A 27,599-nucleotide genomic window follows, 5' to 3' on the forward strand; every position below is an offset into this window, starting at 1 on the left:
GGGAGGTGGTGATAGCTTCCTGATTCTCAGAATCACAGCTTGGTGGTAAAGCTGAAAGCCAGTGGCTGACCCCTTGTTTCAACTTATCCAGCTGGTCCTTACAAAGCTTCTGAAAGCGCCCGATTCCCTGTGTTCCATCCTTTTGTTTGAAATATATAAAGTGGCTTCTGTCCTCTTGACTTAGCTCTGTTGCCGAATACATTTAGTTATAATCAGAAGTAATTTGTTGAACACTTTCCTTGTGCTAGGACTATGCTAAGCATCATCTCATTCGATCTTCACTATAAGAACATAATCGTTCTCCTTATACAGATGAAAAAATGAAGGATTAAGTAGATAAAGCGACTTCCCGGGCTCACCTAGTTAGTGAATGGCAAGCTAAGGTGGTCTGACTCCAGACTCTTAGCCACTTTGAAAATTGGCCCCCTTCATTTCCAGATGACAGCCTACCTCAGGAGCATCATGCCTAAGGCTACCATCTAGGATGAGCGGAATCTCAAAGGAAGGAGAAAAAAGTCAGGGTTTCAAAGAGAAAAACCAAGGGACTTATTCCTTGTCCCTCCTCTACAGCTGTTCCATAGCTGATGAAATTCCACAAATATGCGCCAAGCTCCATGTACCCCATCCCCCACCTTGCATGTCCTTACTCTGTTACTCCTCACCATCACCTGCGTGATAGGGATTAATGCTGTCATTTTGTGGATGAGGCCAACTCAGATCTCCTCCATGGAGCCTTCTTCACTTGACCACCTGCCCCAGTCAGAAGGAAGGCTTCCCTTGCATTAGTGAAGGAATGGCAAACTGTTTCTAGCTCTCGTGTGGCAGGGATCTCAATTCATTTTGGATTGGGGTAAGTTGCATGTATGTTCACCTCTCCTGTTGGTTTGTAAGTGTCAGTTGCCAGGTGGCACCTTTAAATCAGACTACAGCAGGACCTTGAAGATGCCTCCTTGCTCTTTAATGGGGTCTCCAGAAGAACCCTGACTATCAGAATTTGGTTATACAATCCCCCAGCTCCTCTTCAAAGTCCCATTTCCTAACACATCTGCTTCCATAAGTTTCTGACCTTGACTCCTGACCACCGCTCTGATTCAGGTATGTGCTCACTTAGCTCTGCTTATCCGTTGACCTGACACCTGCTAATTGCCTGGTACATATAAATTGGAGCTGGATCTATACTGACAAATTGTTCTCACAACTCTCAATGGTCTGACTTACTTTTTCCAGGAATAATTCCAGTGCTCACATGGTATATTACTCCTCGACCCTATTTCTGATTGCCAGATAGCCTTGGGGTTTCTCACTGCCAGCCCAGTGACCCATTCTTGGTAGAGACTTGAGAAACATCTGCTGAATTGAAATAAAAGTGTATCTCCATAATTTGGGGGAAAAAACCTCAGAAATGAAAGATTACTGAAATTGACTGTTATCAAAGAAGAAAGAAGGTGTCATCTGCCATATCGGGGGCACTAGGTAGGTCAGGGAGGATGAGGATGGCTCAAAAGGTATTTGAGGAGGTGTTTGTCAGTTTGATTAGAGAATTCAGACAAAGCAGATTAGATAGGATCCAAAAGAAAGAAGAAAGATGCATGAAAGAGACTGAAAGTAGAGACCACATGGGGCTTTATAAAGCTGAAAGGCAGACCCGGGGAAGCAATTGTCAGGGGATAAGTGTCAAGAAAAGGCTTTGTAGGGAAAAGAGGCACAGGAGGGAATGGGAGAGGAGAGAGTGAGCTCTCAGAAGATGGAATATAAAATAGGGAAACAGGTCAAAAGCTTAGGAAACATATTAAAAGGGAACAGAGAAGAATAAAAAAAGAAGAAAGATGATAGGAAAGAGCAGGAGAAAGACAACTACAAATTCCACTAAGAATTAAAAACGAACAGGAAGATCACTGAAAAATCCTTCATGAGAGCAAAATGAGCTAAATGCATACTGGGAGATTCCTGTCATTGCTCCGAAGTTTTTGAGTTTTCAGAAACACTTCTGGCACTTCCATGATACAGGCATACCTCGGAGATATTGAGTTCCAGACCACCACAATAAAGCAAGTCACACAAATTTTTTAGTTTTCCTAGTGCATATAAAAGTTATGTTTGCACTATGCTGTAGTGTATCGTGTGCAATTGCATTATGTTTTAAAAACCAGTACACATACCTTATCTTAAAATACTTTATTGCTAAAAAAAAAATGCTAACGATCATCTGAGCCTTCAGAGAGTCATAATCTTTTTGCTGGTGGGAGGTATTGCCTTCATATTAGTGGTTGCTGATGGATCAAGGTGACTGTACTGAAGGTTGGGATGAATGTGGCAATTTCTTAAAATAAGGCAGCAGTGAAGTTTGTTGCATCAGTTGACTCTTCTTTTCATGAAATATTTCTCTGTAGCACATGATGCTGCTTGACAGCATTTTGTCCACTGTAGTACTTCTTTCAAAATTGGAGTCAATCCTCTCAAACATCGCCACTGCTTTATCAGCTAAGTTTGGGTGGTATTCTAAATCCTTTGTCGTCATCTCAACAATGTTCACAGCATCTTCACCAAGCATAGATTCCATCTCAAGAAAACACTTTCTTTGCTCATCCCTAAGAAGCAACTCATCTGTTTAAATTATATCATGAGATTGCAGCAATTCAGTCATATCTTCAGGCTCTACTTCTAACTCTAGTTCTCTTGCTAGTTCCACCACATTTGCAGTTACTTTCTCCTCTGACATCTTGAACCTCTCAAAATCATTCATGAGGGTTAGAATCTTTCAGAAGATTTGAAAAAAGGAATAGATGTCTTTCAAATACCTGTTAATGTTGATATTTTGACCTCCTTCCATGAATCACGAATGTTCTTAAATGGCATCTAGAATGGTGAATCCTTTCCAGAACTCTTTCAATTTGCTTTGCCCAGGTCTATCAAAGGAATCACTATCAAAGGCAGTTATAGCCTTACAAAATGTATGCCTTCAATAATAAAATTTGAAAGTCAAAGTGACTCCTTGATCGATGGGCTACAGAATGGGTGTTGTGTTAGTCTTGAAAACAACATGAACCTCCTGGTACATCTCCATCAGAACTCTTGGGGGGTCCAGGTCCACTGTCAATGAAACCATGCAGTAAACACATGTGCTGCCTTCAAGCTTTTGTTGTTTTATTTCTAGGGCACAGGCAAAGGAGATTTAACATAATCCTTAAGGGGACTAGGATTTTTCAGGATGGTAAATGAACATTGGTTTCAACTTAAAGTCACCAGCTGCATTAGCACCTAACAAGAGAGTTAGCTTGTTCTTTGATGCTTTGAAGCCAGGCATTGTCTTGTCCTCTCTAGCTATGAAAGTCCTAACTGGCAAATTCTTCCAATAGAAGGCTGCTTTGTCTACACTGAAAATCTGTTGTTTAGTGTAGCTGCCTTCATCTATGATATTACCTAGAACTTCTGGATAACTGCTGCAGCTTCTACATCAGCACTTGCTGCTTCACCTTGCACTTTTATGTTCTGGAAATGGCATCTTTCCCCAAATCTCATGAACCAACCTTTACCAGCTTCAGACTTTTCTTCTGCATCTCCCCCACCTCTCTCAGCCTTTGCGGAATTTAAATGAGTTAGGGCTTTGCTCTGGATTAGGCTTTGACTTAAGGGAATGCTGTGGCTGGTTTGATATTCTATCCAGACCACTCAAAATTTCTCCATATCAGCAATAAGCCTATTTTGTTTTCTTATCTTTGGTATGTTTACCATAGTGACACTTTTTTTTAAGATGGAGTCTTGCTCTGTCACCCAGGAAGCGATTCCCCTGCCTCAGCCTCCTGAGTAGCTGGGATTACAGGTGCATGCCACCATGTCCTGATAAATTTTTTGTATTTTTGCTAGAGATGGGGTTTCACCATGTTGGCCAGACTGGTCCTGAACTCCTGACCTCAGGCTATCCACCTGCCTTGGCCTCCCAAAGTGCTGGTGGCATGAGCCACCACTCCTGGCCTGTAGTGGCACTTTTAATTTCCTTCCAGAACTTTTTGTTTGCATTCACAACTTGGCTAACTGGTGCAAGAGGCCTACCTTTTGGTCTGTCTTGGTTTTTGGCATGCCTTCTTCACTAAGCTTAATCATTTTTCACTTTTAACTTAAAATGAGAGACATGTGACTCTTCCTTTTACTTCAACACTTAGAGGCCATTGTAGAGTTTTAATACTGGCCTAAGTTCAGTATTGTGTTTCATGGAATAGGGAGGCCTGAGGGAAAGAGACATGGGAATGGCTAGTTGGTGGAGCACTCAGAATACATAAAACTTCTATTGATTAGGCCAGGCACAGTGGCTCACGCCTGTAATCCCAGCACTTCGGGAGGCCAAGGCGAATCACAAGGTCAGGAGTTCGAGACCAGCCTGGCTGACATGGTGAAACCCTGTCTCTACTAAAAATCCAAAAAAAAAAATTAGCTGGGTGTAGTGGTGAACACCTGTAATCCCAGCTACTCAGAAGGCTGAGGCAGGAGAATCGCTTGAACCTAGGAGGCGGAGGTTGCAGTGAGCTGAGCTCGCGCCACTGCACTCCAGCCTGGGTGACAGAGAAAGACTCTGTCTCAAAAAAAAACTTTTATTGATTAAATGCCTTATCAGCTTGTTGACTTGTTGTCTTATATGAGTACTGTTCATAGTGCCCCAAAACAATTACAATAGTAACATCAAAGATCACTGATCACAGATCACCGTAACAAACATAATAATAAAAAAACTTTGAAATATTGTAACAGTTACCAATGTGTGACAGAGACACAAAGTGAGAACATGCTGGTGGGAAAATGGCACCATTAGACTTGTTCAATGCGTGGTCACCACAAACCTTCAATTTACAGCAAGTGCAGTATCTTTGAAGTGCAACAAAGTTATGGTGGTTAATACTGTCAACTTGATTGAAGGATGCAAAGTATTCATCCTGGGTGTGTCTGTGAGGGTATCACCAAAGGAGATTATCATTTGAGTCAGTGGGCTGGGGAAGACAGACTCATCCTTAATCTGGTGAGCACAATCTAATCAGCCGCCAGTGAATATAAGGCAGGCAGAAAAACGTGAAAAGGAGGGAGACGGGCCTAGCCTCCCAGCCTACATCTTTCTCCCATGCTGGATGCTTCCTGCCCTCTAATGTCAGACTCCAAGTTCTTCAGTTTTGAGACTCGGAGTGGCTCTCCTTGCTCCTCAAGCTTGCAGACAGCCTATTTTGGGACCTTGTGATCATGTAAGTTATAAGTTAATACTTAATAAACTCATATATATTCTATTAGTTCTGTCCCTCTAGGGAATCCTGACCAATACAAAAGTAAAGCACAATAAAATAAAATAAGATGTGTGTATATTGGTAAACCTATGCTAGAGTGAACATCAATAACAAACCATCCGCAAATTTCATTGCCTTGAATGACAGTGGTTTGTTTCTTGCTCATGCTATAGGCTCATTGTGGGCCAACTGCTATTCTGTCCTCACTTAGAGACCCAGACTGAAGGAGGCTGCATCTCACTGTGTCCCCAAATGCTGAGACAGAAAAAGAACATGGAGAATCACGTGCTGGCTGTTAAAGCTTCTGCCTGAGACTGAAGCATATTGTGTCCACTTACATTTCATGGACCACCAGTGAGTCACATGGCTATGGCTGACATCCCAGGAAGTGAGAGTGTCATCCTACTACATACTCAAAAGAGATAGAAATACTTGATCAACAGAATTAAAGACTAGTATGTGGTAAATTCTCTGGTTCCCTATTTCCAGCCTGGCATTTTCTTCACCAGAATTCCCAGAGCCATAAAGTGGCAGAGTAGGAAGGAAGGAACCTGGCAAAGTGCCTAGCCTAGCTTTTCAAACTTTTTGGTAGGGAAACTGAATCTCAAAGAGATGAAGTGGCTTATTGAGGACCACGCTGCTGATGGAACAGCCAAGCCCCTGATTCTCTGCTTTCCTTGCTGCTTGGACCACACCAGGGCACTTGTATTAGTTTAATAAATATCTACTCATTTAAACTACCAAGATTCATTTCATTTTGGAACAGGCTTTTAATTACTACTATAAGAAAAGGAAGGGTTCTTGCCAAATGCCTGGGTGCTGCCAAGTTCCTTGTACCTCCAATAACGAATCCCAACCATATAAATAAATAGAAGGCAATTAAGAGTTTGAAATAAGAATTTGGGTAGGATTAGAGAGAAATGTTTGATGATACACATTATCACTTCTGCAAAACATAGAATTATTTTTGGCCATTAGAAGAGATATGAATAACTATATATGCATATATATACATATGCATATATATACACACACACATATATATATACACACACACACACATATGTATAGAAATATATTTGCATCTATGTAGACTATTTCCAGAAAGATGTCCAAGAAAGTGGTAATAGTGGGAGGGCATCTGTGAGCAAGAGAGAGACATACATTTTCCCATATGCCCTATTGTACTGTCTGGAATTTTCTACCATGCGTGTATTACTTTTTCAATAAAAATAGTTAATAAAAAATACAAGTAAGATTTTTAAAAGTAACAGATGTCAAAAAATGCTTAATGGGGCTCTGCAGTATCTTTCAGAGTAATGTGAAGTAGAACAAGATGAGGAGAAAGACGAAAATGGAAGCAACTGACAGCACTTTCCAGCAGGCAGTACATTTTTTAGCAAGTTGCAATATATTTTTATGTCAGACAAGCATAATTTAAATATCATTAGGCTGGGATAGTCACGATCTGGGTTCAAGCCCCCCAAATGCACTGTAATCTTTTACTGTTACTCTGGGAGGAAATTACTTGAACCTCTCTGTGGTTCAGATTTCCTATCTGTTAATAGGCCAAGATTTGGGTTTCTTCTATCGAGGTCTGCTTGTGCACTGGCCACTTGGATTTTATTAAAGAGCCAGCACATGCAGTAGGAAGATCACAGACATGCTCTGGTTTGCATTCTACACCACCAACTTACTAACTGTTACATTTTAGACCTTGAGCAAATTTTTTAAATCTCCCTCCATTTTCTATAAGGTTGGGTAATGTCTGCCTTCCAAATTGCTGCAAAGATTAACTAAATGGCAATACAGTCATGTGTTACTTAATGACAGGTATATGTTCTGAGAAATGGTCATTAGGCGATGTTGTTGTGTGAACATCATAGTGTACTTACACAAACCTAGACAGTATAGTCTACTATATACCTAGGCTGTACAGTATAGCCTATTGCTCCTAGGCTACTCACCTGTACAGCAAGTTACTGTACTGAATACTATAGGCAATTGTAACACAATGGGAAGTATTTGTGTATTTAAACACATCTAAACATAGAAAAGATGCCGTATAAAATACCGTATAAGAGATCAAACATGGTACACTGGTACAGGGCATTTACCATGAATGGAGCTTGCAGGACTGGAAGTTGCTCTGTGTGAGTGAGTGAGTGAGTGGTGAGTGAATGTGAAGGCCTAGGACACACTGTGGACACTACTGTGTGTACACTACTGTGGACTCTATAAACACTGTACACTTAGGCTACACTAAATTTATAAAAATATGTTTTCTTCAATAGTAAATTAACCTTAGTTGACTATAATGTTTTTACTTCATAAACTTTTAATTTTTAGCTTTTTGACTCTTTCATAATAACACAGCTTAAAACACCTACACAAAAATATTTCCTTATATATCCTTATTCTATAAGCTGTTTTCTGTTTTTAACATTTTTTACCTTACAAAGCTTTTTGTTAAAAATTAAGACACAAACGCACGCTTTAGCCTGGGCCTCCACAGGGTTAGGATCATCAAGACGTCACGAGGTGATAGGAATTTTTAGCTCCATTATCTTAGGGGACCACTGTTGTATATGAAGTCTGTCATTGACCAAGTTGTCATTATATAGTGCGTGACTATACGAAGAATTCCTGGTACTTGAGGGTGTGCAAAAATGTTAAATTCCATTCTGAAACCATCTCAGCAAACTAACTGAGGATCCTACAGCTGAGGACAGAAATTACCCATTTCTGGCATCTATTTCTTTCCTTTAAATGAGTCTGTGTTGATGTAAACAAGGATGGGACAGGCCCAGATGGACGTGACAACCTTCTGGTAATCAGAATCTTTTATGCCTAACACATCTAATGCCTGGTCCCAGCCAGTGTGTCTCTACAGTGTTTTCTCAGCAAGGAACAAGCATCCTAACAAGGCAGCCTAATCAAAACCATGATAATAACTTTATAGGTCACAAAGTGCTTTTATACATACTATTCCATTAAATCTCCAAAACAAGTTGTGACTCATTCATTCATTTATTCAGTCATCAATTCAATAAATATGTATTGACCATCTGCTATGTGCCAGGCGCTGTACTAGGCACCAGAGATACATCGATAAACAAAGAGTTCTAGTACCTGCCCTCCAAACTCTTACAATATAATGTGAGGAAGCATATATTAATTGAATAATCATACAAATAAATGACAAATTAGAACAGTGCTGAGTGCTTTCCAGGCTGAGACGGCAGTGTGTGCAAAGACTCTGTAGCAGAAAGAAAAGGGATCTTACTCCTAGGGAACAGAAAGAGACCAAAGTGTTAATGGCATAGCTTGAGATGAAAAAAGGAGATGCTGGAGATGTGGGTGGGTGTGGGGGAGTCTTTGCAGGGCCAGGGAGAAATTTCCTTAGGAACTACGGAGAACTAACATTTGACAGTGGCCAACTTCAGAGAGCTGAGCTGACAAGGTACCCTAAAGAAGATGCTGGCTATAAACAGGTAGAGGAGAAGCATGCAGGACTGGCAGACTTGGGTTAAATCATCGATGCTTCCCGAAGGGAACTGTAAAATCCTGAGGGAGTCCTTGTCCTGTTTGTGTCTCCTAAAAGCTCTACAAGGGAGGGAGGTTGGGATTCATAATCCTTATTTCAAAGGTGACAAGAGCCAACGAGGTTATACGATGTTCAAGGGAAAGAGGTGACTTTAGGGCTCTTCTTTAATAAGAAATTCATGGCTTCAACACTTTGCTTGATACCTGTATCTTTTTTTTAGTTCTTTCTCCTAGTTCACAGACACTTACTTTTATTATTTTTGATGGCCTTTGGAAATTGTCCCAGTCCCCAGAACCAAGCAGTAAACTCAGTGAGTCTGCAACTGTGTGGCGCATCTTGATAAGTGGGGACTCCACAAACTCAAGACTGTGGAAATCTGTCAACATTTTGACAGATATTTTAAGGGAGAGTGGGTTGTAAGTCTTGAGATAGTCATTGGAATAGACAGCGGTTCTTAACCCTGGTTGAACTATGCCTGGGTTCTGCCCAAGACCAACTAAACCAGAACCTCTGAGTGAGGCCAAGTTTGAAAAGCTCCCAGGAGACTCTGCTGTGCAGCCAAGGGAAGAACCATTGTGTGGAGAAGCACACCTCCATCCATGTTCTCTGTTGTCAGTTATGTGAACTTGGGAAAGTCCTGCCTCAGGACCTCAGTGCTCTGTCTGTACACTTGTGGAGCTGTTCCAGATACTCTCAAAGACCCCTGCCAGCTGAGGCCCTGCAGGACTTTGGTTCACTTTAGGAAGCATGGCAGCAGCCACCACGATCCCTATGCTGGCCTGGGGTCTACTGCTGCCTGCCCTAAGTTCTTCCTCCAATTTGAGGCTATGGCATCATGGAAAAGGCGCTGGGCCTAAAGTCAGTTCCCAGTCCACACATGCAATGTCTTAGCTGACCAACATAGAAAATGGCTCTCGAACTTTCTAGACCTTGGTGTGCCTCATCTGTTAGATGGTGCTAATGTTAACCTTTATCAGTTGAGAAAGCAGGATGCTGGACCAGAGCAACCCCCCAGACTCTTCCCCCTCTAACAGCCTGAGAGAGTCCTAGTCTCCACCAAGGAATAACATTTATAAGAATATAAATACAAACACACAGAGCAGGTTCCCTAGGGTGAATGTTCTGTGGGCTCTGAAGCTAATGATCCACTCATAATATATTCATCCTTATCTCCACTATGCTATGCTGACCTGCAGCTTGACATTCCATCAGCAACACTGCCCAGAGCTCTGAAGCAAACTGAGAAGAACTGGCGCTACAGAATCTATTGTAATCTGCCTACCAGTCTCCAAGGTGCTGAAAGCTGCAGACGCATGGAAGCAGCATTGTTATTGCTGTTGGGAACACAATGTCACCATCAGCAAAAATGGGATGACGAAAGGGAGATCCCAAATTCGTGCAATGTGTGGCGTGGCCTGACTGATGGGCATCTGTTACCACTTATGTGCTGTGATCTCCGAAACTCCAGCCCTCTCCTGAGCTTCGTATTCAACTGTCCACTATCTTTTTAATGGCATTAATATCTCAGCCCGTTGCCCAAGGCATTACACAGAGGTCACCACAACACACACCTCTCCTTTACCTGGTGCACTGAGAGCTGTAAAATCTCATGCTGAAATATCTTGCGTATTCCTCCCCTCTTCTCTAAGCCCTTCCTGATCAATTGCACCAGCCTCTTAACTGCCCTTCTTACAAACTTCTCCCCCTTCAATCTATTCTGGCTGAATGACTTAGGACACAGTATAAATGTCACCCTAACTCCCTAAAGGAGGCCTTTCATGTCTTTTTTTTTTTTTTTTTTTTTTTGAGATGGAGTCTCGCTCTGTCACCCAGGCTGGAGTGCAGTGGTGCGATCTCGGCTCACTGCAAGCTCCGCCTCCCGGGTTCACGCCATTTTCCTGCCTCAGCCTCCCACGCAGCTGGGACTACAGGCACCCGCCACCAAGCCCGGCTAATTTTTTGTATTTTTAGTAGAGATGGGGTTTCACCGTGGTCTCAATCTCCTGACCTCGTGATCCGCCCTCCTCGGCCTCCCTAAGTGCTGGGATTACAGGCGTGAGCCGCCGCGCCCGGCCCATGTCTTTTTTCATCTAAAGAGATTGCCCCAGTATTTCTTTCTCACAACCCTACTTAGTTTCTTCATAGCCCTCATTACAGTCTACTATTACCTTCTTCATTTGTTTGTTGGCTTCCCTACTGTCTGTCTGTCACCCCACTAGAATATTTTTTGCTCATATGAGGCTCTGATATTTAACACAGTGCCTGGTACATGATAGGCTTTCAATAAATATTTATTGGGTGAATGAATGAATACAAAAATCTCATCAGATAAAGTCCAAGGTCTCATCCTTGCACACCAAGTCCCCCAGCATGTGGCCTGAGCCCACCTCTTTGCTCTATCCAGGGCACTTGCTCCCCATGCCCAACAATAAGGAGGTTTCACTATTCTCCAAATTGCCATGGCCTTGAATGTTCCTGGGAACTTTTATATGCTGGTCCTGATGCCTAAAATGGCATTCTCTTTCTTCCAGCAAACTCCTACTCATCTATGAGAAACCAGTTCACATTTCACATCTTTTAAAAAGCTTTCCTCGCCCCTGCCAATCTCTCTTTGGCACTTCCGTGGCACTCTGAGATACCTCTACTGGATCTTTTTTTGCACTTCATTTTACTCACTTGTTTAAGTGACTGCCTCCCACTCTGGACTGCAAGCAATTTATGAGCAAAGATTCCCTCTGTTCATCTTTGTTTTCCATCAGCACCTAGTATAGTCTCCAGTCCACAGTTAATGAATTTCTAGGAATTATGCCTGCAATTCCAGAAGCTGTCCCACATACATGTTGATTCCTTTAGAAGTCATAGAGACCTATAACTGGAAGAATTAAAGAGCTGATGCACCCGTACATCCTAACCATCCTCACAGGACACACCCAGGCACTCCAGTTATCTATGGACTTTCAATTGTGCCATGGAAAGCAGAAAAATCTATTTTTGGCAATATAGTCAGGTAGGATAGAAACAAGGAGATAGTCTTCTACTTTATCCTTCTGCTGGAGATAGCCATCTGTCATCTAACATTATTGAGTACCTGGTATGTATCAGGCCCTCCCAAAGTCAGATAGAACATGGATAGAACCTGCAGGAGCTCATCGCCCAGTAAGGGCAAGAAACTCTGCCTAGTTTAACTTAAAACCTAATCATTATTAAATAAATGAAGATTTCACCCAAGTTGGCTTTCCTGAAGGTCAATCAAGTAGCTCTTCATGGTTGCACAGGGTGGCTCACACCTGTAATCCCAGCACTTTGAGAGACCAAGGCAGGAAGACTGTGTGAGCCTAGGAGTTCGAGACTAGTCTGGGCAACATAGCAAGACCCCATGTCTACTAAAAATAAAAATTAAAAAAAAAATATTTGTCTGGCATGATGGCACATGCCTGTAGTCCCAGCTATTCAGAGGCTGAGGCATGAGGATTGCTTGAACCCAGGAGGCGGAGGCTGCAGTGAGCTGTGATTCTGCCACTGTACTCCAGTCTGGGTGATAGCAGATGGCACTGTGATGTGGAGCACCTGACCCACACTGACAAAGAGGCACGAGGGAAGGTTCCCACTGTGGCAGAGCTTCCAAAGTCCATGGTGCCAGGCAGCCTAGGACATGTTCATAAGCTACAGGGCACCACAAAAATGTGCTGATTTCAGAGCCTTCCCTAAGTTGCCCTTGAATCATCAGAAATATACAAAATAGCCCTTAGAAAAAGATCACTTGGATTTCCTGGATGGCTTGTCCCACTGCCCCAGAACACTGGCAGATGTCCTGATTGTTTATGGGCTTCACATTTTTTCTACTTTGGGGAGAAATGCCTCCAAGTGTGCAGAGCACAGGGGACAGATGGGCTGCCCCTCCAGGCTGCTATGCTCTTGGCTGCCAACTGGAAGAGATAAGCTTCCAGTATAGCATCCCCTATGCATCTGAAAGATAATGTCCACGCTCTTTACCCGGGGTGGTCCTCGGGAAGGCCAGCATCTGCTCACAGTTATTCTCCCCTCCCTCATCTCTGGCTAATACAGGGACACGTATCCCCAGGATGACCTAACCTAACTCAGGCTGAGCAGGAGTCCTTTTGAGATCTAGAATCTTTTATGAGCTTTTGGCTTCATCTCCATTTTTGGTTTTAAAACCCAAATTACATCTACTGCGTTCCTCAATAGAAAAGCTCCACTGGCCAGAAGGGAATAATAAATTTTATAAATTAGCCAATTAATCGCAACAGCAAACAATTAAGCTGGTGGGAATAGTCAGCATTCTACCTTCTTCTTGGAGGAATATTTTAGGATGTCTATAATTTCTGTTGTTGATGTTGGTTAAATTTCTATCAGACTTTAGAGATTGGCATTAACTGGGCTAATTCATAATGAAATAAAGATGATTTGAGATACACCTCTCTGAAAGTATGTACCAGTGAAGTTTCTCAAGTTTGTTTCATTCAGCTTGTGAAATGGTTTTCTGAAGGAGACAGACAACATTGATTGACCACTCCTGGGGCACAGTCATGGCACCTGTTACTCAAGGAACACACTTATGAGCACAAGACAAGACACTTTATCGGTGCTGTCTCATTTGGTTTCATGAGCCTTCACGGCCCAAGACTCAGAGGGTCTGTGGCCTGCCCATTCTACTTCTCAGGGTCTCACTCAACCTCACCCTCTGCTAACGTTTTAAGAAGTGGAACTTGGAGACTTGCTCACATTTTTCTGGTCATCAAATGCCTATAATTCCTACATTTCTTTTCACTGCTCTGGAGAGGAAAATGAGACCCTGAATAGTGATGACAGACATAATAAGCTACCATTTCTGAAGGGTTTATATGTGCCAGGGGTTCTACTCATATTTTCAGTCATCATCACAAATCTTCTATATTATAGATCACAATACCCATTTTATAATTACAAAGCAAAGGTTCAAAAAGGTTATGCACTTGGCCAGAGCTGCAGAGTGGATTTGAAATCAAGTTGATCTGCTCTGAAGTCTATATTTTTTTTTAGCTCTTCCATGGGCCAGGAAATGGGGTATTGGACACTCAGGAATACATGCTATGTGAAACAGGCCAGACCAAGTGGTTCACGACCTAGACTGTTGAATAGAGGACCCAGAGTCCAGACATTGACCAAGCAGGTCAGGGTCAAAGGGCCAGTTTACTCTCTTGTAAGAGGCACACAGAGCCAGTGACAATTACTTCAGTCAGTAGAAAATCACCAGCATTTTTATCACAGTATCACTGTGACAAGGTGGGGTGAGGGCAATGGGCTGCTATACCCATATACCTAATCATATACCCAATCACATACCCATATATCTATACCATATACGCATATATCTATATGCCCATATATCTAAAGTCAGAAATTTAGAGCTGGAAGGATTCTGAGAGACCATTGAAACCAACCCCTCCTTTTAGAGCTGAGAAAGTGAGAAACAAGAAAGGACAGGTGCCTTGCCCAAGTTCCTACAGTCTACTGGTGGTGGAGTCAGGGTTAGGACCCAGGGATCCTATATCCTAGACTTAATACATGTGTTATAGCGTTGGACATCTATGAAGCAAGTCAAACACAGCCTCTATTTTTTTTAAAATAAGAGACTATGATTAACAGGGAAACACACATAATATACATAATTCCTTGTGACTATGGAAGGGAGCCTACTTTACAATTGAGGGGGTCAAAATTCCAGAGACGGAAAGAATTTCCCCAGGCCCTATAGATGGCAAATAGAGATAGAACTAAAGTTCCGGTTTCCCAAATCTTAGCCCCCTGCTCCTTCCCCTCCCTCATTCTTTTTCTTAAACCCACTCCCCTACTGCCATACATCCAAGTGACCTTGAGCTCAACAAGATACTATGAAAAAATAATCTCACTATGTACCAGCTAATAAGGACCTCTCTAGAAGAATAGAAATCTTTAATATATAAAATAATGAATACTTAATGATTACAAATAATGAAATAATACAGTAATTAAATTCAGACCAATACACTTCCTTATTGACATATTAAGTTCAAATATTCGTCAAGTATATCCTAGGCATGCAAATAACAATAACTGTGCTTATAATGGTAATAACAACTTACTGGCCACCATTTTTATACATTATCTTATTTGACCCTTAAAACAATTCAGTAAGTAAATATCCTCATTCCTTACGCATAAATGCTAGCTTCCTATTTCAATATTCATTCTTCCCTTCCTTTTAGAAATAGAAACTTAATTTCCAGCAGGATATATTTTTGCCTAGTCAAATGTATTTCAGATACTCTTACACGTAACTGTGGCTTTATAACTAAATGAAGCAAGATAATCATATGAATCTTCCGTGGAGTTTCTGTGGCTTCAAATAGCTTCATAATCTTCTATGCCTTCTTCCTCATTCCTGCTCCTTAGAACATGACTCTAATGGCTGGAGCCCTCACTGCCATTTTGAACCATGAGGATAATGACTTTATCCTAGGCATGGTTAACCAGAGAATTTTAAGGATTCAGAGTCCTTGATCATTTTCAGGAGCTACTGAACAATTGCTGGACCACCTACCCTGAATATCCTTTCGTGTGTGTGAAAAAAAAAATTAAACTTGTTTAAGCAACATAACCCTAGGCTTTTTATTAAAACAAAAATCTAATCCTAGCTGATTTAATTCTATTTTGCCAATGAGGATAAGGAAGCTTAAGGAGGTTAAGAAACTTCCTCCACTTCTATAGAGAAAAATAGCATCTACATAGGATGCTATTTTATGTAACATAAACCTATTTTACTTTGGGGGGGAAATAGGAAGAATACATATCCCAGGTTCACATCCTGTTAGATTTGGATCATGTGACTGAGTTCTGGCCAATGGAATGTGAGTGGAAGTGATATATATCACTCCCAGGCCAGGTAATAAAATCCCCTGCACTATCATCAATGCTTGCTGTTCCTGTTTAGTAGTGATCATCTATGCTGAGGATGGAGGTCTCACAGAATAGAAGGACCTTGAGTTTTGCATGGCTTTGGGGAGCAGAAACTCCCGCCATGCCCTACAGACCCATGTTTAACTGTAACATAATAGGGAAATAAACGTTAGAGTATTAAGGTACTGAGATGGTGGGGTTGTTACAGCAGCTGGTGTTGACTACCCTGACTAATTAAACTTCTTTCAATTAGTAAGTAGAGAAGCTGAAATTTGATGGCTGCAATTGACTCCAAAACGTATGCTTGGGTCTCTGCCCTGGAAAAGTTCATGGCAGGTCATGAGAAGATGAATGGGTACATTGTTAGGTTCAACGGAGTTTTAGGGTTGTATAACAGAAGTTTGCAGAGTATACAACATGGTGCCGAGAAGGTAATGGTCAATTTTGAAGGTCTGAGAAAGCATTGGTCAGGAGTAGGGAAAGGAGACATTATACTAGTTATTTTTAGTATATAAAGAAGCTTAGGGTAAAACTTCTGTCCTCCATTACCTTATAACCAGGCTACGACAGCAGAAAAACTACAGAGGAAATAGTGGGAGGCAGTGCAGTGTGTGATTAAGAGACAGACTAAGTGACACAGATACTGAGAGCTTTTCAAGAGCTGAGCAGATAAGTGGAGTGAAATATGGAGTGGGCAGGGAAGACTTCAAGGAAGAGTCTGACTCCAAACTAGACCTGGAATGACAGATGGGATTCGGGTTGGTGGAAGAAAGATACAGGAAGTATTTCATGGGAAAGAAACAGTAAGAGAAAAGGCAATGGTGAAATTTCTCATTTAACAAATGCATTAAACCCGTATAAAGTGCCAGGGAGTTTGCCTTAAACTTGAGACAAAGATAAATCTGACAAATTTCCTGTCCTCAAGAACTCCAGAGGGAGTGAGAATGTCTCTGGATCAGTAATTACCACAGAGTAAAAACTGCTCTCAGAGGTGGTGCAAAGGGCAGTGGGAACATAAAGGACAGAGGAAGACCAGGAAGGAGCTGGGCAATGATCTGGCCAACAGTACATGGAAGACTTCACGGGGTCCTGAAGCAAGAGTGATAATTCTCCAGGCTGGTAAGGTGCAAGCAGGGAAAACCATCCCAAGCATGGGAAACAGCCTCTGCAAAGGGGGCAAGAAAGAGTATGGTGTGTTCACAGATAGTAATACAAGTCATGAGGCTATAGTAGAGATTTACACTAAGATGGAGTAATGGGAAGGGAGACTGGATAAAGAAGCAGAGGGGATTAGGAAGATTTTTAAAAATCTAGGCAGAAGAATGTACGTGAAATGGAACAATGGGGAAATGCCCACAGCATAAATAAGAGTTATGTGGAACAGGTACAAATAAGCTATTCCTTTAGAAATATGCGTGGAATCCACACCTCACTTTTCTCAGATTGGGGCACATGAGAGGAGAAGATACAGATTCAACATGGCTTAAAAATATGGAGGGAAAGTGTCAGTCAAGTTACAGTGCAGAGTTCCTTCCATCTCAGATCTCAGCCAACCGTGGCAAGGCTCAAACTGGGGAGCGGCAGAAGTAGAGGTGCATAGAGAGAAGGTGAGAAAAAGATATGGATAGTAAAGAGAATGGTTAGGAGACGTTAATAGTGGAGGTGACTGAAAGTGGAAAACTAAATAAGGCCTTCAGGAACCAGATGTTTTCTCCTCCTCTTCTTCTAAAAATATTGAATTCCTTACTCTGCCATCATTTTCCAAGTGTGTTTATGATTTAGCCATGAACTGTAAGTAAAAGATCAACAAATTGGAGATGATCAAAATTTAAGAATCTGCTGTTCCAAAAATCACTTTTAGGTAAATGAAAAAAAAAAAAAAGTAAGCCACAGACTGGGAGGAAATATTTGCAATATACAAATCTGACACAGGACTTCTATTTACAATCTATAAAGATGACTCAAAACTCACTAATAAGAAAACAAATTACCCAGTTAAAAAACAGGCAAAAGATTCGAATGGACACTTCACCACACCAGAGTTATGGATGGCAAATAAGCAAATGAAAAGATGGTAAACATCACTAGTCATTGGCAGTATGCAAATTAAAAACCATGACAAGATAGCACTACCTATTACTCTAATGGCCTAATTTTTTCTTTAAAGGACAATACCAAATGCTGGTAAGGATGCAGACCAAATGAGATTCTCATACATTGCTGGTGGAAATGCAAAGGGGTCACTTTAAAAACCAGTTAGCAGTTTGTATATAGAGTTAAATACACACTTACCATATGACCAGCAATTATGCTCCTAGGTATCTACCTACGAGAAATGAATAGTTATGCCTATATAAAAATCTATGTGCAAATGCATGTAACAAGTTTAGTCATAATCACCAAAAACTGGAAGCAAACTAAGTGTCCTTCAACTGGTGAATGGATAAACCAATTGTGGAACATCCATACCATAAAATACTACTCAGCAACAAAAAGGAACAAACTACTGATACACGCAACAACATAAATATCAGCATTTTTCTAAGTAAAGGAAGCCAGACTCAAAGGTCTAGATACCATGTGCTTCCATTTACATGACATTCTGGAAATGGCAAAACTACTGGAAGAGGAATAGATCAGTGATGACCAGGGGCTGAGACTGTGGGAGGAGATTGACTACAAAGAGGTAAAAGAGAACTCTTTGGAGTGGTAGAAATATTCTAGACCATGATGGCAGTAGTAATAGCATGGCTGTTTACATTGTCAAAAGTCATAAAATTGTTCACCTAATAAAAAAAATTCATGCTATGTAAGTCACACCTCAGTGACTGTTACTGAAAAATAAGAAACAAACAAACAGAAAACACCAGTGCAGAGAGGCACAGTCTCTTGAAAGGTGGCTATGGAAGGAGCTTCAGCCATGTCTCTGGACATGTGGTTCATGCCTCTTCCTCAGTGGCCATTGGCTGACTCTCCTTAGATGTGGCCTTGAATGAAGTGCAGTAGAGCTCACGAAACAGGCTTTCCAAACCACTGGGAAACCCAGCAGCGGGCTTCATGGTTAACCTATAGAAGGGATTAGGCATGGCAAACTGATTGAAAGAGGGGTCTAGGAAACTAATGTTGAAGTTGCATTTCCCAGCAAGCCCGTTATTCTTACTCAGGTTGCAAAACACAGATCAATAACAGCAAAACCTCCAGAAAAACCGTCATTTACACTCCACATAGGATAAAGATATGGTCAATAGTCATACTCAATTATATACATTTTTAAAAATTTAGGTGGCCTGGGGAGGGTTAGCCACCCCAGGGTTCCCTCACTGAAGTCAGCTTCTACTGCATTCACTTACAGAAGAAATGAGCTGCTTTTACCTGAAAAAGCAAGGTTCTTAACCTCTAGCTTCCCTCTTCTTGCCAACTCCTCAAGGAAGAGACTCTCTTGGGGGCAGGGACCTCAGACAGAAACATGTACAGCTCTAGGAACCAGGAGTATTCAAACGCCTTGGTGCTGACCTGGCCTTTGAAGAGACTCCAAGGGGGGTCGCCTCTAACACAAAGCGCATCACACTGCCAGTGAGATTCTCAGAAAACATTCCCTTTCCTCCTAAGACATCTGAGGGAAATATTTTACAAATTGAAGTATGTTTTCCCAGAGGGGACCATTTCTTCATCTCATTTGATTATCCATGAGGTTTTAAGCACCACAGTTTAAAGGGGTTTCGCTAGAATAAATTTTTGAATCAAATGGCCATGAAATCCCAACGGGCCCCCAACTGCTTTCCTTTGGTAGCACACCATGAGCAACTGGAATTAAAATGGAACCAGAGAAGATAATCTATGCAAAGATAAAGCCAGCTGAAAGGTAAAAATAAATGAGAACAAATCAGCCATGCAGTAGAACATTCACAGCTCCAGGAAAATATCAATTAAAAGTATTAGCTGCAAATATTTCCTGAGGAACTAACACTAAAATCGCCCACTGTGTCTCTCTTACTATTTACCTAGGTGTTTTAATTTGCACCTTATGCAAAATGCTTTTCTTCATCGTTTTGGTTTCCCATTTGCTTTATTCCTCGCTAGGCAGAATAATGACTGGATGCTTTAAAACATATGGCTGTTTTGACAACTTAGAATAAAATAAGTGAGTTACGTCTTTATCACTAAGAAACCCTATAATTTGGTAATTTGGCACTGAGCTACTTTCAGTGAGAAGTCAGCTTAACTGAGCATCAACCATGCCTCACACATTGTGCCAGGCATTGCGGTTGGAAAAATAATAAAGACGTAGTCCTGCTTCAAGGAGCTCACAGCCTGGAAGAGAATGTGGGTATGCAAACAAATTATAATAAGTCACCATAAGGGATACAGCAAGGAACAGTCTATGGAGGGAGGCAAATGAGTAACTCTGTCTGTGAAGAGTCTTTGAAGTTGTCTTCTAAGCCTGCTATTTGAAGGCTGACCAGTGATTCCCCAAGTAAACAAGGGCAGAAAGGCATTCCAGACAGAGGAAATGCATGTGGGGAAAGGGTCAGGAACGTTGACAGCATGATGCATTTCAGAGACCACAGGAATTTAGATAATGTAGGACTATCAGGTGCAAGGTAGAAGAGGAATATGAAAGCAGCAAGCAGAGGCCAGATCATAAGGAACTGTGTCTGCCATGCCAACGAGTTCAGACCTCACTAGTCGGTAATGGGGTTGCCAGGGCAAGGGTTCTAAGCAAAAGACAGACTAAATTATCTTTCTATTTTAGAAGATAACTTTGTCAGCTTAGGGAATGCCAGAGCCTGAACTAAAGCCTATGGCAGACGGAACAGGAAGACGATGATTCACCGAAGAGATATCAGAGAAATGCAACCAACCTATGTGGTACCCTGGAAGAAGGAGAAACTGAAAGTTGGATAAGTCTCAAGTTTCTAAATTAGGAGGCTTTGTGGTTGATGATGCTACCAACGAGATGGAGACACTACAGAAGAGACTTAAGGATGGAGGTAAGTGCTATGGTCTAAATATTTGTTCCCCCCACCTCCAAATTCATGGGTTGAAACCTAATCCCCAGTGTGATGATATTAAGAAGTGGAGCCTTTGGGAGGTGGCTAGGTCATGCAGGCAGAGCCCTTGTGAATGGAATTAGTGCCCTCATAAAAGTGGCCTGAAGCAGTTTGTTTGCCTCTCCCGCCAACTATGAGAAACCAGCCCTCATCAGACACCAAATCTTCTGATGCTTTGAACTTAGGCTTCGTAGCATCCAGAACTGTCAGAAACAAATTTTTGTTATTTATAAGTTACCTAGTCTAAGGGGTTTTCTTATAGCCGTTCTAATGAACTAAGACAGCCGGGAGGAGCATTATTCCATTTTGGATAAATTGAGTTTTCTATCTGGGTGGAGATATCTGGGAAGTAGTTGTTTCAAACCCCATGGTGGAAACTCACCCAAGGAGAAAAGGAGAGGAGCAGAAAACCAAACCAGACCCTGGAAAATGCCACCTACCTGTCGTGACAAGCAGAGGATGCTGATGACAAGAGCAACGCGTCCAAATGAAGAATGAGTCCAGCACATGCTAGAGATCTTTAGATTCCTTAACTGTTTGAAGAGCCCTTTCCTCAAACAAAATCTCAGGTGAAGCCCAGCATGTAAAACAGAAGTTGAGCTGCTCTCCCTGAAGTAACTTCACCAACACTGAGCCCCTTCCCTACATCTTTAGCCAACAGAGTAAAGCCTCAGAAGCACAGGACTGAAGATACCATGAGAATTAGGGAGCGTGGATGGATGCTCAACAGTAGAAGGCTTGAGGCACAGACCTCCCCCCAAAACTAGGTAAAGGAAATGAGAACTATATTGATGGGTGTCAACACAGAGTGCAGACTGTTTGCACCAGAGGACCATTTCCTTGCTTTCCACTGAAGACAGGGAGGTCCAGGGTTAGGTGGTTAGATTGGTAGTCAGCTTAAGTCTGGGCACAGTCTAGAGAGTGGCTGAGAGAGGATCAAGCTGCTAGTCCAGGAGTCTTACTACTGTATCCATTTCATTCCAATTTCCCTGGAACTCAACCTGGAGCTGAAACCGAAGCCCAAGGTAGAATTAGCAATTCCATCATAAGCTCTTTGGAGGTGGAAGCTATGGGTTTGGACTTCTACACGGTGGGCTCCCTGAAAGAGCTTACTAAACACTTCCTGCATGAGTGGCAGAGTACATCTGAAAAAGACCTGGGCTTTCTCCGAAACCATGCTGCTCTCCTTAGGACAGGGGACCTTCTGATCAAATAGAGTGTCTTCACTTACGCAGCATTATCCACCAGAATAGCTCCTTAAACCAAGGTAGATGGCACTGGAGGAATTACTGAGACTCCTGCCTGTCAGATGGCAAAAACACTTATGGAAAGATTGTAGATGATTGTCACAACAGCACTTTAAAATGCTAACCTTCCCTACAGTCAATGGCTCCAAGAAAATCTCATGAGACTGTCTGTGCCAAGGTGGCAAGATCAGGTACCAGGCTAGAATGGCAGCTAAATCTCTAAGCAAATAGAGGTGGTAGAAACAGGGCTGGAAGTGAGAGCTTAGAGCACGTCACTTCTGTCCCTTCCATGCCATCATGTGGCTTCTCAATGCTAAAATAACCTAGCGGGAGCCAGCCACAACTTAAAAATTCTTAGAAATAGGAGGTGAGCCTGAAAGATTTATTATGCAACAACCTCAAGGGCCAGTCTCAGACAGATACTGGAAGAGCAAGGAGGAGCAGGCAAGCAATTTGCCTTTTAATTTATCTTGCTCTTCTGGATGAAATTAACTTTTGGCTTGCTGCAGCACAATTTACCTCTAAGTTTGCTGCTGGAGAAGTTAGTGACATTGCTTGCTAAAGCTCTGCCACTATGCAAAGTTTTTTCCGACCGTTTCTCTTTTATACCAGGGGAGTGAAGATGAGGAGTTTGCTCCTTAGTCTGACTCAGAATCTCCCACTTGAATAAGTAATCTCAACCCAGATCATGGGACAACAAGACAGGGTAAATACACAACTCAGTTTTCTGTCCAAAGAAATCCAAGTCTCTTTGTTTTCCAAAGGTGAAATCAGAGGAGATTTAAATAGGCAAGGTGAAATTATCCAAATCCAATCTGGCTTGAGAGAAGAAATTCCACTTCCAATGTTCCCAAGCATCAAATGTGGATTTTAAGGATCAAATATAAAACAGACTAGCTAATGATTGCTCAACTTCCAAAACTCCCGGCAAGTAACACAGATGAGCTGATGTCCTCCTAATGCTGTTCTGGAATCCTGTTAGTGGAACGGAATGTCCCACAAGATTCCACGAATTTCTATATCTGCAACACAGGCACAAGTAATTTTCCCAGTATTCAGCTTTCTTTGTTCAATTGGAGCTGGTTTGGGAAGTGGTGTCTATAGGGGGTGCTTTTTGCTGGCTTTTTAAAATAAACAACTGACTGAAAGCCAAAAAAGAATCTCACAACCCACTACTGGAACAAGTCTCAGTGTGGATCTCAGGTTTTGGAGATGAACCACCAAGCAGACATTTTGGGGAAACCAAAGAACAGAGAAGGGTCAGGATACAACTTTCAGCCTACAAGTCACATTATTCGGCATGAGAGAGTACAGACACAACCATCAGTAACCAGGGACAGATGTGGGTTAACCTCAGGATGTTCAGAAAAATCAAAGATGGAGAAGGATGCAGAAACATTTGGACTTTCTGCCTTCTGACTGAGGCATCCTTATCCAGCTGCCAGTTCTCAGGAGCAAGTGACAGCAGGAATGCCTAAAACCTGGATAAGTGCTCCCAGCCAGGCCAGCCTCAGGTACTACATCTGAACTTGGCCTCAACAAGAAGGCTAAAGGGAAGGAATCTGATCACAGTGGCACCATCGGGACTCTCTACCTGCTTGCCTCATCCCTGGAGCTACTCATTAAAGTCCTACTCCAGCTTCCAGAGGCTATAGAACAGTAAGTAGTCACAAGAGCCACCATCTCTTTGAGCACGATGCAGGCATTCTAGACACAGTTGACCCTTACACAACACAGGTTCACACCGTGTGGGTTTGCTTACACTTTTTTTTTTTATTTCAATATAAGTTCCACCTATTGTGCCTGCCTCTCCTGCCTCCCCTTCTATCTCCTCCACCTCTTCCATCTCTGGCACATCTGAGACAGTAAGACCAACCTCTCCTCTTTCTCCTCCTCCTCAGCCTACTCAATGTGAAGATGATAAGGATGATGATCTTTACGATGATCCACTTCCACTTAATGAATAGTAAATATATTTTCTTTCTCTTATGATTTTCTTAATAACATTTTCTTTTCTCTAGCTTTGTTGTAAGAATAGCCTATAGTTCACCCGTGAAAAATGTGGGGGTTAGGGGCACCACCCTGCTGTGCCTTCAAAAATCTAACACTTAACCATGCATAAAACTATCATTGACCAGAAGCCTTGTCAATAACATAAATAGTCAATCAACATATATTTCATATGTATTTGAAATGTATGAGTCCACAGGCACAGAGGTACTAAAACCTATTCTCAATTTTTAAAAGTTATATAGAAGCAGCAGTGGAAACTACCCATACCCCCCAAACACACACAGTTTCCTGGCCCCACACTCACGCTTGATGCTATGATCTTTCTTACCTCCAGGTGGGAGGATGCTGGCTCTTATTTCCGTAGGCTGATTTCTTTTAGAGGGGGAAAATCCAGGCTCTGAGGCCAGGAGAGAAGGGGATGGACAGAAGTTCAGGTAGGTTCCCTTGGGGCTTAGAACTACGAACACTGATGAGACCCCAGCTCAGCCCTGCTGTCAACCTATTGCCCCTAGAATCACTGCTTTGGACTGATGCCCTGGTCATCAGAAGGATCCTGCTGAAGTATAAGTATTTCCTTGGCACACTGTACTAACTCACGATCCTTAATCACTTACTCAATGGTTTGAAAGGCAGCATAGCATAGCTGTTCATGTGGGCCAGACTGAGTTCAAATCTTGACTCAACCACATACTAACTGTAATCTTGGCTTAGCTTCTCTGTACTTCTTTATCTGTTTCTTTATCTGTAAATAAGGATGCTAATGCAATAATAGTGCCTATAGCATAAGAAAGTTATGAAAAGTAATGGATCAAGTACCTATAAAGATCTTAAAACCATGAGTTTGCCATATTGAAACCACTTTACTTTTTGGCACTAAGGGCTACCAAATAAATTCCTAAAGACCCACCTCCAAGAAACTTAAATTCTTCAAAGAGAAATGAGATAGGCACAACCATGTTAACATTCTAGGTCCAAAGTGGTAAGCACTGTAAGAGAAGTACAAGTAAATGTTAAGGGAGTTTTGTGAAGGAGCAATGTCTTCCAAAGTGTTGGAGCAGGGGCTGGGAAAACTTTGGAGAATGGAACCCAGCCTTAGAAAATCATAGGAATTTTATACAGCGTTATGGAAAATTCGGGCACTTCACAAGAAAGAAGTGCATGATAAAAGACAGAGGTAGAAGAACCTGAGGTTTGTGTGAGGAAGAAAAAATAATTTAGTTAGTGCAGAGTTTTTTGTTTGTTTGTTTAATGTGGTCACTATGATCTCTCATCTGGACTCCTGCAACGGTCTTCCAATCCTTCTCCCTGGTATCACTCTTGCCTGCCACAGAGCAGCCAGAGTGGTTTTGTTGACACAACCCAGATCCTATCTCTCCCTTCCACTAGCTTCTCATTGCATTTGGAATAAAATTCAAATGCTGTACCTAGGCCTATGAGGCCCAGCTTGGTCTAGCCCCCTCCTCTCTCTTCAATTTCAATTCCCATGGTTTCTTTGGTCCTTTAAGTTACAGCTGCGCTGGCATGGTCTCTTTTTTGTTCCTCTGATATCTAAGCTCATTCCTGCTTAAAGTCTCTGCACTTACTCTTCCCTCAGCTCAGAATTTTTTTTGTTTTCAAATTTAAGTTCTGGGATGCATGTGCAGAACATGCAGGTTACATAGGTATACATGTGTCATGGTGGTTTGCTGCACTCATCAACCCATCATCTATGTTTTAAGCCCCGCATGCATTAGGTATTTGTCGTAATGCTCTCCCTCCCCTTGCGCCCCACCCCCAAACAGGCCCCAGTGTGTGATGTTCCCTTCCCTGTGTCCACGTGTTCCCACTGTTCAACTCTCACTTATGAGTGAGAATATGTGGTGTTTGGTTTTCTGTTCCTCTATTAGCTTGCTGAGAATGATGGTTTCCAGCTTCATCCATGTCCCTGCAGAGGACAGGAACTCATCCTTTTTTATGGACGCATAGTTTTCCGTGGTATATACATGCCACATTTTCTTTATCTAGTCTATCACTGATGGGCATTTGGGTTGGTTCCAAGTCTTTGCTATTATGAATAGTGCTGCAATAAACATACGTATTCATGTGTCTTTATAGTAGAATGATTTATAATCCTTTGGGCATATACCCAGTAATAGGGTTGCTGGGTCTAATAGTATTTCTGGTTCCAGATCCTTGAGGAATCACCCATCAGGCTAACAGCAGATCTCTCTGCAGATACCTTACAAGCCAGAAGAGAGTGGGGGCCAATATTCAACATTCTTCAAGAAAATAATTTTTAACCCAGAATTTCATATGCAGGGGAGTTTTTAAAAATACCAAGGCTTCAGCCTCACCCCCAGCCCCTTGATTCTGATTTAATGGGTCTCCATAGGGTTGGAGCATTTGTAAAGCTGTGGTTCTGTTGGCTAAAAGCCAGAGAGTAGACTAGAGAGGTACTTAGGAGTCAGCAATGGAAGGCCTTGAGGGTTGTGTGGGAGGGAGGAAAGGGGCCTGGGAGTCTCCCCAGGCTAAGGCTTAGATGACTGAGGACCAAGAGGGGCTGTTCAGTGAGACTCAGAGCAAAGATGAAAGCAGCACAAAATAAGGAATTGTGAGAGGGCTCTCGTGTCTTCCTTGATATCACATAAGAGATTCATCATCCATATTTGATGAGAATCATTGGTTTGGTGTTTTACCTCACCTGTGGACAAGGAGCCCCACATGGGTGATGCCTATATTCTAAGAAGCTTGCCTTGCCTTGGTTCTGAACCTGTCTCTCAGTCTCCTCTCAGTTATTTCCCTTCTGATCCCTACAGCTCTCTTCACGGGTTTCCCAGACGGTACCCAGGGTTTGTATGGTTGGGCTTTGCCGGGCAGGTTCACGCTCATCTGCACCAATCCTTTCATGCATCTGCAGGCAGTTAATGCATCCCTTCTCTGCTTCAGTCTTTCCACTCCAAAGCTTCCTCCTTTCTAGTCAGCCTACCATCCCTTGAATGGTTCCCATGCTCTTTCTCTGCACCTTCTCCAGTTCTGCAGATGCGAGAGCCTGAAGTAGCATCCTGTATCCCAGGTGTGGATTCTGTGAGGTTCCAGGAACAACCATGATTCATTGAATAGAGACCTGCTCCTTTCTCAGTGAAACCCACCTTCTTCACTGGGAGCTGATCAGATTGCTGGATACATGAGCTTTTTTGCCCATTTTATTTAATATATACATATTACATATGTATATATGTATGTATGTATACACCCACAGTATAATAATTTGTTCCAGCTTAAAACCAAGTGCCTATTATACTCAAAATGCAAAATATGACTATTTCAGATTAAAGGGGCTTATTCTGAACCAAGTGGAAGGATGTCCTGTCTTCAAGACATAAGAGGCTTTCTTTGATTTCATTTTCCTTGGTCCCCATCTATTCAAACACTTCTTAGCAAATGAAGTTCTGCAGAAGAGAAGGAGCTGGGACGGCGTCGCTGACATCCTCAAAGAACAGAGGAACATTTTTAGCACAAACACCGTCACACACATTTTCCACCGCCTCAATTAGATGACATG

Source organism: Pan paniscus, chromosome 16 (genome assembly GCF_029289425.2).
Source record: "Pan paniscus chromosome 16, NHGRI_mPanPan1-v2.0_pri, whole genome shotgun sequence".
Taxonomy (NCBI): domain Eukaryota; kingdom Metazoa; phylum Chordata; class Mammalia; order Primates; family Hominidae; genus Pan; species Pan paniscus.